The sequence below is a fragment of the Aptenodytes forsteri genome, unplaced genomic scaffold, assembly GCF_000699145.1.
Source record: "Aptenodytes forsteri isolate BGI_AS27 unplaced genomic scaffold, ASM69914v1 Scaffold53, whole genome shotgun sequence".
NCBI classification, from domain to species: Eukaryota; Metazoa; Chordata; class Aves; order Sphenisciformes; family Spheniscidae; genus Aptenodytes; species Aptenodytes forsteri.
In genome coordinates this window covers 1,029,309-1,044,233 of record NW_008795909.1, presented here as the reverse complement: position 1 = coordinate 1,044,233, position 14,925 = coordinate 1,029,309, and the positions used below count along the sequence as shown (strand labels likewise).

The window sequence follows — 14,925 nt, the reverse complement described above, 5'->3', positions numbered from 1 at the left end:
TATCCCTCACCAAAGGAAATAAGAACGACTTGCTGTATTAATGTATCTCATTCATTAGTCCGCTGAGGGAAGTTTTCTTGTTTCTTTCTTAAATAGTGAATTGTGACTCATTGACATGTTCTGTGTCCTAAAATAACATTCATTTCTTCTTTTAAAAAGGTGACCTAAGAGATTATGGCATGCTGCTTTGTGGCATGTTTAGGAAGTGGTAGCTCCCAGGAAAAAGGAGGCATTTCTAGAATACAGAAGCAACTACTTTATCAATGACTCCCAGAATGGCATATTACAGTATTTTTGTCATCTTAGCTGTGCTAAGAGATTTGACTACATAGTATTTTGCAGGCATACAATGGCCAAAATATCTCCTCCTGCATTTCCTACCAGGCTTCCATGCAAAGTTGGTCTAATCTGACAATATCTCAGTAAAAGCAAGAATTTAGTTGAAAACATTTCACTGAAAAGCATCCTCAAAAAATACCTTTTCAGTTAGCTCAAATGATGAGCAATACTAAACTTTGCATCAGACCTTTTTTGTTACATGAATATAAGGAGGTACATAATGTAAATACTAATTTTCTTTGGAAGTTTTCAAGGATTGTAAATGCTATACTCCCAGCCATTTTCTCACCCCCTATAGAGCTACCGAGTAACAACAGGGATGCATACATTAATTCATGCATGATATTTTGCACGTGTGGAGACACTTCCTATGGAAATTTTTCATATATATATTTTGGCTTGAATTTTTAACATTTGGAATTATTTTTAAAAAATCATTTGGGCAGACTACTTCATCTACAGTGCATATTAAATTGCTTCTGTTTGCATACAGCTGAATTTTGTGTAAAACTGATGCATTAAAAAGACGGCAGTTTAAAAATTGCAGACTTATTCAAGCAGAGCTAGAGGTCTCTATCAACTTTTATCAGTATGGTGCCTGAATATGGAAACATATATTTATGAGACAAACATCTTTTGACTCTAAACTGTGGGTTGTCACTGTCCAGCATACTGCTCTCTATATATTTTAATACCAGACAAGAGAAGAAAGTATTGTGACATCTGATAAAATCAAAATACTAGTGAATCTCATTTAGGAAGAGAGGTGCAGTTCTTCTGCCAAGGCAATATCAAAATCTGTTGTGACATTTTTAAGGGTAACAGTAAGAGGCACTCACATTGTGATACAAAAGAGTGTCTCACATGGCTTTATGGAACAAAGAACTTATAATCAACAAAGTAGCAAAAATAACACTTTGATTTGCAAAAGGTGGCTAATGCTAACTCCTTAACTACCTACAGTCCTTGCTCCAAACCATAATTAGAGAGTCTCTCATCAGAAGCTCTGTAAATTAGCACTGAAACTAATTTGGTCACATGGCCTAATAATGCCTGGAGACTGGTTTAGACCAGTAAGGCATCCTGGCAGCCAGCAACCTGTCCTCACTGTCTTGATGCATTGCAAGCTCCATTCTTCCCGCTTCCACATATGAAGATGAAATCAGTTTTCACTGGCTTAATTGCCATTTAATTGTGAAGATTTCCCCTACAAACTCATTAGCCACTAGATACCACTAAAGGTCAAACAGGCTGCACAGGAGGCTGAGAGCCATCCATAGACAATGTTGAACTAATAGTCACTTCCCTTGATGTCCAGAAGATGCATGTTTCTAAAGTGGAGGGCAGGCGAGCAGAAGTCACACTTCTGTTGTACTTGGCTATGAAGTGGATGGACCTGACCACATCATCAGATGCTTAATAAGGAATTCCACAATGTCTGGAGTTGATTTAGTGAATTATCAAATTCCTCTAAGCTATACAAAAATGAACATATCAGGGAATTCTTGCAGGATCACAGCTTCTGAAGAAAATCATTCCACTGGGATGGAAGGAAGCACAAGAAAGGTGCAACTGAGACAGCATCTAACTCCTCTGCAGCCTGTTTTAGGCCACAAAGGAGTAAAAATTTATGTAAAAGATGGGTATGTAAAAATTCCCAGCATAATAAGGTCAAGGCCAGGTATAAGGAGATGCTTTAAAGTCCTGATATGGGTCCATAACTCTGCTGGGAAAAACTTATGTTGGCCTTGAGGTGAGGGAGAATTGACAGGAAGGAAGAATGGAACTACTTTGTATGCTGGGTTTTCTTTGTCCCCCAAAGCTCCTGCTTTCCTCACTCTTCATCTTAGTGGGAACCATTTATACTGTCTTGAAATTGGACTGTACCTAGCACTCCTAACCCTCATGCAGAGGGTGATATCAAACTGCATTGCTCAAGGAGAGCTTAGAGGGCCCTTATGTTTGGAAGGTACAATCCCATCAGTGAAACTTCCTTTGATTAAGCTATGACGTTCTTCAGAAACACATGGTTTGTTGTTTCTGGTATGTCTGATATACTGAGAACTTTGGCGGGGTATGGGCATCTTGCTGCTCCCCAGCAATGGTTAGAGCCACCCTCAGTAAAAGGAATCTGTGGCCGATGTTTTTTTCTGTGTGCTCAGGCGTTCAGTTTTCTTTGACCCATGCATGGGGTACTCTTGTGGGAAATTATTTTTTGCTGGAATTTGCGATCTAGGACATTGCTTTTGTAGTTTAATCCTTCTCAAAGGCTAAGACAATTATTGTTGATGCCATCAGTGATCTTTTATATGTTCAAACTTGTAAATAATTTGGGGATATTTACATGCAAAGGCAGTAGGCAGAGATTGGAAGTCTGAGAAACGTTTATCAAATGTTTGAGTGTACCACCATTTTGAACAAACCTAAGAAATTCTATCTCATGAATTCTTCTCAACTAAGCTGACTTAAATAGAGCCAATCCTTTTTTAGGATATATTATTTATGAAATATAAAACTCTGTGTTTGCTAATGATTCTTTGTATGGACAATGAAGCACTGCAAAGCAGTATTCAGTATTATTAGCTACTACTTTACTGATTGGCTTACATTTCAGCGGAAAAGACTTACTGTCGTAAAAAATACTGTGATTGGTGTCAATTGGCATGCCTTGTGGGTGTTGGCTTGGCAAATAATTTAAATATGGAACAAATGAGCCAATTCATTTTAGCAATGTGGAAAAAGGGATTCATAGGGATATACTTTGTGTTATTTGTGTCAGAGACAAATATGCAGGTTATTTCCTCAATTTCCTCAGTAAATGTGCAGTAGTTTTAGGACATGCTTGAATAACCTCTCTGTATAAGTCAAAAGAGCAACTGACCAAATATTAATGTGTCTGTAGTTTACAGTGGTGACGGTTAAGATTTTCTTTTATAGGCTAGCATAATCTCCAGCACTATGGCAATCCACTGCACTTATGTAAACTCCCTGTCTGCAAGTTGATTCTTGCAGACTATTTTGCCTCCCTGCCCTTTAGGTGGTGAAATTACACCCTGGAATTGCTGGTCAGGCAGAGCCCAGAAAAACTTTGCTTTGTGGTCTGGCAAGACCAGTGGTTATGACTTAAAATGAAGAGATGGGAATAAACTTCTCATGGAGGCACCCAACTCATCACTCATCTGACAGCACATGTAGAAAGAAGGAGAGGAAACAGTACCAAAGATATCCGAATAATGGTACTAATCACACAGACCGAAAAGGAGGAAAGAAAGATTCAGCACATTCAGAACTGGAAAGTGAGCTGTGGCAGGGAACATCTGCAAGGAACAAATGTTTCAATGACAAGCTGCCATCCTTACTGTTACATAAAGGTAAGAGACACTGTTAATCCAGAAGTGAACTGTATTTGCTGAAAAATCATTTCACCCGGCAGCGTTGACCAGTGGGGAGCTGGGGAGGGAAATACCTTGGGAAAATAAAACTAAAAAGTAGAAAATAATTAAAATTTAAGTCCTTTGATTAAGGATTATTTTTTATTTTATGTTGTTTCCTTTCTTGTTTTTAAGGTTTTGTTTTTAAAGATGGGAAAGTTTGAAAAATACACTAACCTCTCAAAAAACATTTAATTTGGGGAAAAATAAGGAGAGAAAAGATCTTTTCCTTCTGTCCAAGTGGGACTAAAGATACAAATTGTCTCCATGCACAGATCAGTCTTTTATTACAGTGCTTTGGCACAGGACATAATATATAATAAGGATTATTTGGAGCTTTTACGGCATTTGACCTTGTTGCATGTAGAAGAGATATCAAGAACACCTGTTGTTTATGTCTGTTCAATAAATTACTTGGCTTTGGCAAAGAGAAGAGTAAACACAGCTAAACAAATTTCATATTCAGCACCTGAAAGGTGTCTTTTTCATCTTTGTGAGGGGAAAAGGGTATATACTGCTGTTGCTTCTCATCATGGCTCTTCTGTTAGGAGACATCAGCATGGCAATCTACAGCTGAGTAAGGGCTCCTGGCATGTCTAAACAGTTTTACTGAACCTACCTGCAAAGCCTGTCGCTGCGGACACATACATTATCTGTATCTGTGCCACTTCCAGTGTGTACCGCAGTCATGTGTGGTCACTGTTAGGATTTCTTCAGCTGAGGGGCTTGTGGTGTTTTGTGCTTTTTCAACCACTGCTCCAACTGCTGACATATCACAGAGCCACATCAGGTGGATGCTCTGTTCCTGTTTGTATCTGCATTGTTATTGCAGCAGGGTGCAGACAGGGATCTGGGGACACGTTTCAAGCTGTGTGCTTGCTCCCTTAAGTCAAAGTTGGATACCAGGGATGAGAGTGTGTATGCTAGCACCCTGTGAATAACAGAGTGGAAAAATCTCTTCCATATTGCAGTCTCTGCAGATTCCCCCTCTTGGTGCATTACAATTATCTCAATCTGATGGGGTGACATCACCACTCAGTCAACTAAAAGTGGCTCAAAGAGTGTCGACTTAAGGAAGCGTGAGACCTGTAAGGAACTTGTCACAGCCCTCCAGCAGCAGACCAGGCAAATAAGGGTTCTCAAACAACCTCTGAATTATACAGCTGTTTCTCACAGTGATCTTTTCAAACACAAAGAAATACATTTCCTCCATGTAAAATAGTATCAATGAGATATCAATATCTATTACTAGATTAAGGGACCATGTGTGCTCTTTTCTTCCCAGTGTAATGAGGTCATACCTTCCTTGCAGAGAGTTTGGCAGATATCTATACAATTGCATCTATGACAATTACAAGCAAAATAGAGCCTAAGGTGGTACTGCCTTCAAAGCACCTCAACAATTGTCTCAGGTTAGCAGAGGTAAAAGATCTCATTGAAAAAATGAAAGAATAGACTATTTTACATCTCTGGAAAGAAATAACAATTCACCCTCGCGCTTTCATTTTAAATTCTCTGATTATAGCAAAGTCATGAGTTGATATTGTTTAATGGTTGTCCTTTACTTTAACTCTCATAAAGAGTCCAGGGGTGTGCAATGAGAATGAACTGCAATCTAAAGAATAAGACCTGTACAGAAGGACCAGAGGAATTATGTTTATTTTGTCTATAAAAGAGATGACTGAGTTGTGGGAGGAAAATGGGGTAACATTCTTCAGATATTTTAAAGGTAACTGCCAAAGAAGAAGAATATAAACTATGCTCCTCATTCTCTCAGAACAGAACTAGAGGTAATAAGCATAAATTGTAGCAAGGAAGATTTATATTAGACATTATAAAAAAGCAGTACCAACTGTCTGATGGTTATTTACTAGAATAATTTAACCTGGGATTGTGGAATTACTATCACTGCTTGGTTTTAGGAACCAGTAAGATGGTCATCTTTCAGGAATGTTTCAGAAGCAGCTGATCTTGTCTTTGGGTAGAGGGATAAACTACACAACTTGCAATGTCATGTCTAGCCTTACTTTCTATAATTCCACAGCTGACCTGGTCAGAAACTGCAGAAGCTGGCGTAGCATTTGCTGTCAGAAGCTGGCACAGTATGCCTGCCAGCACAGTGTATCTGATGTGGGATAGCTGGCATATAATATATCTGGCAAGTACTGCTGGCTCAGTATATGTCGGCTCCCATATATACTATGGCAAGAATCTAATATTTAATCCATTTGCAAAAACATTGCACAAGAGGCAGAGAGAGAGGAGAAATAAACTCTAAGAGGACAGACAAAGGTCTTTATGAAAATGTGGGGTCCTACTAACGTTATTTCAGACTGGGGAAATTTTGACAGTTGATTTTCTGGAGTACCCTGACAGGAGAAGGGATTAGGTTTTCCAGCTGAGGAGTTTGTTCCTGTCTATCTGAGTGCAGAAAAATTTCCACTGCTTGCTGGCTTGTCAGTAAATCCAGTAGTGGAAAGGGTTAATATGGGGCAGCCACTGGCAGTTTGTCCTGTCCAGCAGCCTCCTCAGTGACCGCCTTCAGTATAAGAAACTCTCATACCTCACACGTCAGGAACAGGGAGGAACTTGACTGAAGTTTAGCTAGAGGCTGAATTAGGATGCAGGGGCTTGCTTGTCAGCAGAACTGGTTCATCCCTCCACATCTTGCACAACTTGGACAACCTGCTGTGACTGCAACACATTTCTGCCATTTCAAAGGAGCTTTTTCTTTTAGTTCTGCTACTGGGGTGTGTAACTCAGCCTCAGTGCGCAATTGCCTTGATGACACTAACTCACTCTCATACCTTGATACAGACAGTACTGTAAATTGAGGTATGTGCTCATGCATATTAAACTGATTAACTGTGTTTCTATTCAGTTATCTATTTATTTGTAAACAACTAACACAAACACAATAAAAATGAAACATTAATTTAATATTTACATTTTTATCCCCACCTGATTGCCATCTTGCATTTCATGCCAACAAAGTGGAAACAGAAGTCTCTGTGTCAGCAAAAGCTGGAGGTGTAACTCCAGTGCTCCCCAGAACGGAGAAGATTCAGTCGCTGCTGTTAGAGACATTTGGGAAAGCATCTGACAGAGGTCTCTCCTGGCTTCTCCCTTCTCTATTTTGTTATATAAAAGGCTCACCTGATTCATAACCTTCAAATCAGAGTGCCTTTTAAACACCACAAAAAAACATTACAAAGGCCACTCTAACATATATACAGTCAGTCTGTACTGATTGTATATACTTTCATATGTATTCAGTGTATTTGGTCAAAACTGGAAAACCCAGCTTTCTTATGCTGAATATATATATTTATACATGTGTGTGTGCATATTTATACATACAGATATGTATACATATAAACAGAAAGAGAGTGTGCATGACATAAGGCAAAATTTTCTAGTCATGATTAATATAAAACTGTACATATAACTATATATGTAGTTATACATATATAAGCTGTATATATATATACACAAAAATGTAATAAAATATGGAAGCTGACACCTATCTGAACACTATTTTTCTTCCAGATGTGTTACTTAAAAAAACATTACAAAGGCCACTCTAACATATATATAGTCAGTCTGTACTGATTGTATATACTTTCATATGTATTCAGTGTATTTGGTCAAAACTGGAAAACCCAGCTTTCTTATGCTGAATATATATATTTATACATGTGTGTGTGCATATTTATACATACAGATATGTATACATATAAACAGAAAGAGAGTGTGCATGACATAAGGCAAAATTTTCTAGTCATGATTAATATAAAACTGTACATATAACTATATATGTAGTTATACATATATAAGCTGTATATATATATACACAAAAATGTAATAAAATATGGAAGCTGACACCTATCTGAACACTATTTTTCTTCCAGATTAGTGTTACTTCCAAAAATTTTTCAATGGATCAAGCCTCAGAAACAGCTTCACATAATTTCATGAGACTTTTTGGACCACTTGCTGCAGTATGCTTCCTGGCTTTTCAAAACACTAAAGTCTATACAAGGGTCTGTTCTGCTTTTCTGTCCACTCTGGGATCTTCTCCAGTGCTATAAAAATCAGCTCTACCTTCAGTCTAAATATTGGATCATATTGCTCATTAGTCCATCGTACTAGACAGTTAGAGGGACAGGACAGCTGGATCATATTTTTTTCAAGTACCTTTTTTACTGAAAAGCATGCTTCTGGGACAACCAATAATCACTGTACATTTAGGTCAGTATCTTCTTATAATTTTAGCCAAAAGCAAAGCTTACAAAATCCTTTTTTGAATAGAGTTCATGCTGGGTTGAAAGAAATAGTTCAGAAATATTGAAACCAACTTTTTCTGCCATTTCCAGAATATTTCATTTCCAGCCACTTGTGATAAAATGAAAGACACAAAGCACAATCTTAATAAATATGGGCAGAAAGGCGGACTATTGCTTTTGAGCAATAGCTCACTGCCTAGAATAGAGAGGGTGGGAGACAAGTATTTGATTCCCTTTTTGCTTAAAATCCCACCTTTCCATGCCTGATAAGACTACATCATGGGCTGTTCTAGAGGAAAGTGTTCTCCAGCTATTCTGTTGATGCTATTCCATTGTGTATAAAATACTAAAGTATTTATGGAGAAACATACTGGCATCTCTCAAGAGAGTCACTATGTCAGCAACAGGCACGATGTCTCTTGCTGGGCGACTGGCTATTAAAGCAGAAGGACATGAACAGGGGAATGAGATAGAGAGCAAGAGGTGACGCAAGGGGCACTAGACCCTGATGAAAAGGATACCCATACAGACTGTGGACTGCCTTTCTCCTGCCATGTACACTGCAATGGCTGTCCATTAATGCTACCTGCCCACCAGAGGCACTTGGAGTAGAGTAAGAGGCAACCCTGATGGTATTCCCAGAGCTGACAGGCAGCACTCTCTGTGCATCCAGCACACACGGTGTGTGAGTGGACGCTATCATACTTTGTAGTCTTCAGCTGCCACACGTGCCTTTGCTACCAGTGGTTGCCTGCAAGGCTTCTGAGATCCTTCTAAGGCAATTTCTGGCATTGTCTTCTACAAAGGAGCATGGTAACTGCAGGCGAGCTAAGCTCAGAGTGAATGCTGACTGCTTGTAAGGACAGTATGAGCAGCCAAGGTGATTTTTGTCTGCTCAAATGTAGACATCTGTCATGGAAATGTACACATCTGAGTTGTTTATTCTAAGTTTCCATTACAACTAAAGGAAATAAATAGGCATATCCAGAGCACAGTTCACCTTATTTATCTCATGCTTGAGTACATCTAAATTAATCAGATTAATTCAGCCTATCTAATGTCATTTCTCCCTGTTGACCATAAAGGGAATCTAGGTGACTAATGTAATACACAAATCTTTTTTGTTAGAAGCTGGAGAGATGACTCGTATCCCACTCCAAATCCAGACTGCTTTGTGGGGTTCTAGCAGCCCTGGTAATAATCTGACAAAGTACCATTTAGATATCCACTTGTTAAGACTCATTCCTTCCTAACCATTAGGCTCTGAACACCGGACACAGAAAGGCTGGAGAAAAATCTCAAATTTTCAAGTTAGTATGGTTATTTTTTGCACTGATTCCAACTCTAGAGGGTTTGTTTGCATCTGCTGCACTTGGCCAGCCACATGGTCCCAAATAATATTAGTTTAATTGAGATATAGCAGGGAAGATGGTGGATGATACTTCTAATTTAATTCTGTCCTGACATTGGGGTTAACATGAAACCTGATATGGTCTGCTCATAGAGCACTACTTTGGGATGTAGATGTTATGTTCAAGCACTTGTCCTCTGCTATGGGCCTAATATTGTAAAATGGAGCCATAAATGTAGTGTAGGTTAAATCCCAGACAGGAATGAGTAAACAGAGGGAATGTTTACTGGTCAACATCCTTGACCAGCCTGAGCTCTACTACTCGCTCTGTAGCTGTACATATACTGCAAAGTAGATGGGGCACACTTCAGAGGGAAACCTACACTTTAACTATTTATCTGAGGAAACAAGTGAGTATGGGTTCAAAGCAGAGGTGTAACAGTGTTGTGAAAGGGTAATCCAGAGGGCTTGATCCAGCAAATGGGAAAGAGCTGACTGGGAAAGGGACCACTTTGAAACTGGGTTCAGAACAGCAAGTTGGTAATGACTTGGTAAGACTGGTAAAACTGTCAGCCTTAAAAGAAAAAGCCCTCAGACATGTACTGAAGGCACATACAAAAAAAATATGTAGAAACTATCATAATATTTTGTATTTAAATGATCTTGTTGCAGAATCCCAGTGAATTCTATTTTAACTACAGACAATCTGGCTTTTCTTCTTTTTTCCCAAATTGATTCTTTATAGGATTTGTTTGGTTTTTTTTTTTTTTCTTGTTTCCATGGTATTTGTTATCCAGCCATTTGCTTTCTATTCTGGGTTGAGCACAGAATGAAAAGCTTGAGTGCTGGGTCTAGATTACTACTTGCCGTAAATCAGGACAGCAGTATCAACTTCAGTGAAGTCACTGTTTATTTATATCATCTGACCTTTGAAATTTTATGATGTAGAACATTATGAAGAAACTTTGGAAAGGAAGTCCATTGGTTTGTTAAGCATCTTTGTGTTTATTTGTATTAACTTTCAAAAGAAATGGATAGTATAGGGCAAAAATTGTACTACCAGAATTCAGTCACATAATGCATTACAAAGGAGAAGGGAAAATAAGGACAGGCTGGACAGCTCCAGGCTCACAGAACAAATGGTAAATGCAAGAACACAATGATGTTTTCATTTTCACAGAATTTACAGATATTTTCAACATTTGTATCCCTTTTCAATGGAAGGTGTAGCTCCTACAGGTTAGGTGCTACAGCACTCAGCATAGGCAATATGTGTCTTGCAGCTGCACAGATGCCCACACCTGTAAAAACCTACATTCAGTGATTTGCACTATTGCAGACTAAACCAACGGTTCCTTTTTTTTTAACACCCCCCCCTGCCCCTCCCCAAAATATAGTCTTAGAGATTTCTTCTTTGAGACATGCTCAAATGGACAACTTGCCCACCAGCGTGCTTATTTACCACTATGTGAAGTGCTTTACCACTATGTGAACATTTGTGATGCTATAACATCCCTATGGCAACTGCAGCACTTGCTTACATGGGAAAGTCATTTTAGGAAAGTATTGAATTTATTTTTAGCTTCTTTTAGTGAAATCTAGCAGCTGGAAATGAAGTGAGCCAGCACCATGTTACTAGCCAGGGCTTTGTAGAAGAAAGAACTACTGGTTTCAATCATACTATTTTCATTATTACTTAATTATTTCTTTACTGTGCAGAATACTTGAATCCTCTCTCTGCCCTTCTTCAGCCATTAACATCAATGTAGATTTTATTAAAGGGCTGGTTAAAATTGAAATTAGAATTTAAGATGTCATGACACCACCATCATAATTATTTTTATTCTGATGTTTATTATTGACCTTAATTTCAGATAACAATTTTTAATTGTGAAAAAGATACAAGAATAAGGAAAATTGCTTGTCTTTTGAAAACAAATATAAATTTCTTCAGCTTGGATCTGTCTCACAGATTTGTATGTTTAGGATCAGCAATAATGAAGAAACAAAATTAGTTCAGAGGTCACTTTTCCTCTCTTGCTTGCAGGCCAAAAAAATGTGAAGCTACATTCTCTCTTCAATGTATTTTGTGATAAAGGGAGAAGTAACGAAGAAAGTTAACTATAAACTTCACACCCCATCAAAAACAGAAGGTGTTATACTCAGAAGTTCATGCTTTATTAATGGTAGAAGAGGAATTCCCATTTAGTCTTGCTGTAATCTGAGACCGTACCATTACTAAAATGACCAGCTTGCAAATCACAATTTCTAGTTATTTCTCTCTCCTGCCACCTATATTAAACCACCTATCACACAGATTTGTGATTTACCTCTCTTTCCCAAGTGTTGCGAGCATATTTGCTGCATCCTATTTCACAGGGAAGCACGAGAATGCTACGCACATTAAACTGCTTTCCTGGAAAAGAAATTAACGTGCCTGGTTGTGTATCTTCATAGGCAAAAAGGCAGATACTGAACAAAAACTGTCAGACACTGTGGCAGATAGTGCTGTAATGCTTCAAAGTTAAGAGCACACTCCTAGACACTGAATTCATAATGTCAAGGTAAGAGCTGAAGACGCTGTGCGGCAATCAGACAGAGGAAGGTTAGGCTACTGCATCAGGTGTCACAAGGGATTTGAGCACCAAGACGCTTTAGCCAGCCCACAAGAAGGAATAAGGAGGAGAACGTGTCTGAAATCCTTTTTCATAGATCAACATAAAAAACCTCCCATGGCAGCAAGTTCCAAAAGTTCGATACCTGCTGTGTAAAGAAGTACTTTCTTCTAGCTATTTTAAGCTCACCTCCTACTAGTGTCATTGAGTGCCCTCTGGTTCCAGTATTGTGGGATTTGGTAAACAACAGTTCTGCATTCCCCTTACCCTCTGCCTTCATGAATTTCCAGCCTCAGTCCGTCATCCCTCAGCCCTCTCTGCTCTGAAGCAGAGCCCCAGCCCTTTAGCCTCTTCTCAGAAAATGGCAGCTCCATCTCCCAATCATCATGCCTTGTCACTGGCCTTTGGTTTCCAGGTCCCCTCTTGGATCCCTGGATCTTGATATTTTTGGCCACTGAATGGACTAACTACAAGAGGAAAGCTAAAAATTCATGATGCAACCCCCAGAACCTGGTGGTTAGAGTACCGTTTTGGAAATTGCAGGCTGGGAAGGCTTCCTAAGGGCCTCCAGCTTCCTCATGGAGGTTCTCATTTACAAGCCACATGGCAGCAATGGCAACCCATTTTTCATCTTTTTCAAGACAGATCCCAGGATGTGGGATCCCCTGATCTGTGCATCTCAAATCACCTTCATCAGAAGCTGACTGAGTTGGCCTGGCAATGACAGGAGCGTTATTAAGCCATGTCCAACAACACATGGAAGATTTTGTGTCATTTTGGATGTTTAGCTTGTCTCAAACACTCAAGTTAAACATGGCTTTTTGAGCCTTTCTCCTGAATTTAAAGGACCAACATGCTCCTTAAGCAACATGAATGTTTTGTTGAATGCTTGCCAGCATGCTCAGAGCCTTGCTTATTGTGCATAAAATAACTGTAATGATTTGAAATACTTGAATCCTAAGAATAAATATACTTTTTTTTTTCTTCTCTAAGCCCTGTCTATGTATAGATTTAGTGTGTTTCATAATGCTTTCAGCCTTTTTTTGGCAGCTGTGCTCCAGAACATTTTTGGCATGAACACTTATTTCTTGGCAGTAATACAAACTTTTATTAGACTATATATATTATTTCTTTTCAATTGTTCTGGTTTACTATATAAATGTCTGTGTCCCTTCCAGTTGTCTTTCAGTGGATTATAGTCAAAATGCTTAACTTCTTGCATTAACAGGCAAGGAATTTCCATGCACATGTTTTTCTTGCATTCAAAGATATACACATTTATCTACTCCAAGTGCTTTTGCTCATAAAGTGTAAGACAACCCTGAGAACAGTCATTTCTTTCTCAACTAAATTACCCCAATAAACTTTCTCTCTCTGTCTTTGCCAACATACTCAATCCTTTTCTGGGAGTGTATATTATTGGTGAAAAAAAAAGGTCTGATTTCCTCTCATCTGTTGATGGGCAATTTATTTAGATAATCAAAAATCCAAGTGCTTTTGCTCATAAAGTGTAAGACAACCCTGAGAACAGTCATTTCTTTCTCAACTAAATTACCCCAATAAACTTTCTCTCTCTGTCTTTGCCAACATACTCAATCCTTTTCTGGGAGTGTATATTATTGGTGAAAAAAAAAGGTCTGATTTCCTCTCATCTGTTGATGGGCAATTTATTTAGATAATCAAAAAGATGCTCTATAGTGTCAGTATTAGGGAGTAGATCAGTAAATATTAGGAAATGAACAAAACCATTAATTCACATACGTAAATACATTGTCACTTTTAACATGATTTGTGTTAATGTGCCATATCGTCCAATGGCAGATGTAGTTGTCTTTCTGGACACTACACATTATATCTTTGCAGTAACAGATTGCAGAAATTCAAAACTAGTTGTGCTTCTAATTAAAACAGTAAGAGTCAAATTTTTTGACAAAAGCGTATTGGGAGTTACTCATCTTCCTGTCAAATTCTATCTGCCTATACATTCTATTAGTTTATACATAGTTAGCTTAATTATTTGCTGCAGTATTTTTCAATGAATTACAGTTTAGCTGACTGCATAATTTTCACATCTCACACTTAAAAAGAAAAAGGTGGATCTGTTTGCCCTTTCCCCATCTTCTGAACCCTCAGTCACGCTCTACAAGATCTAAAAAATACCTATGTTCAATCCTGGGAATGCTCCATCCAGTTCCCAAAATATAGCTGGGGATTATACTTAATATTATTTCCTTAAGAAACTGTCAACTCTCCTTTACTTGTTTTTGCCTTGGACTTTCTCTGAGGGGGATGTTACTTTCCCATTCCCCAGAGTTTATGGAAGTCTGTCTTCTTAAGCCTGCTGGGTTTATTACACTTTTTCCTTATTTTTCTTTCTACCTCAGTGATTCAGGATCACCATTGCTCAAGCTGCATTCAGCCTTTGTCAGTTACTCTGCAGTGAGGAGAAGAAAACGTTCTTTTGTTGCATCCTCTACTTTCTCTATCAAATCCCCAGCTCATTCCATGAACCTGCTGAGTAGTTTCAAAATTCCTCTCCCAACATATGCCCATTTAACATCTCTGTAAAACCATTCAGTCCTCTGATTCAGATAATTTTGTTCCTTCTTTACAAAAAGTTATATCTACTTCAGCTGGCTCGGCTTGATGGTTCACCATAATCTTAGTAAGATATAGTTTTCACCTTTTGCTGTCATGCACCAGCTGTCTTTGGATCGATCCATCATTCTGGACTTCAGAGCAGATATGTGTCTTTGAGCTAGATGGCAACACTTCTTTCCTTTTCAGTTTCTGACCTTTTATATTAATATAAATATTGATTGTATTGTTTTTTAATTTTGTATGTTTTAATATGGTCTATTAATATTAATAATTATAGAAATATTAATTAATATATTATATTT

General features: G+C 38.3%; 1 long non-coding RNA gene across 1 annotated transcript in view; it reads left to right on the top strand.

The window, feature by feature from the left end:
* Positions 1 to 3,408: 3,408 nt before the first annotated feature.
* The window catches only part of LOC103903204, a 22,762-nt gene continuing 11,245 nt past the window's right edge, over positions 3,409 to 14,925 (top strand). Inside the window, exon 1 of the long non-coding RNA XR_657845.2 lies at positions 3,409 to 3,710. This is a non-coding gene — a long non-coding RNA (uncharacterized LOC103903204). The remainder of the gene's footprint in view (positions 3,711 to 14,925) is intronic.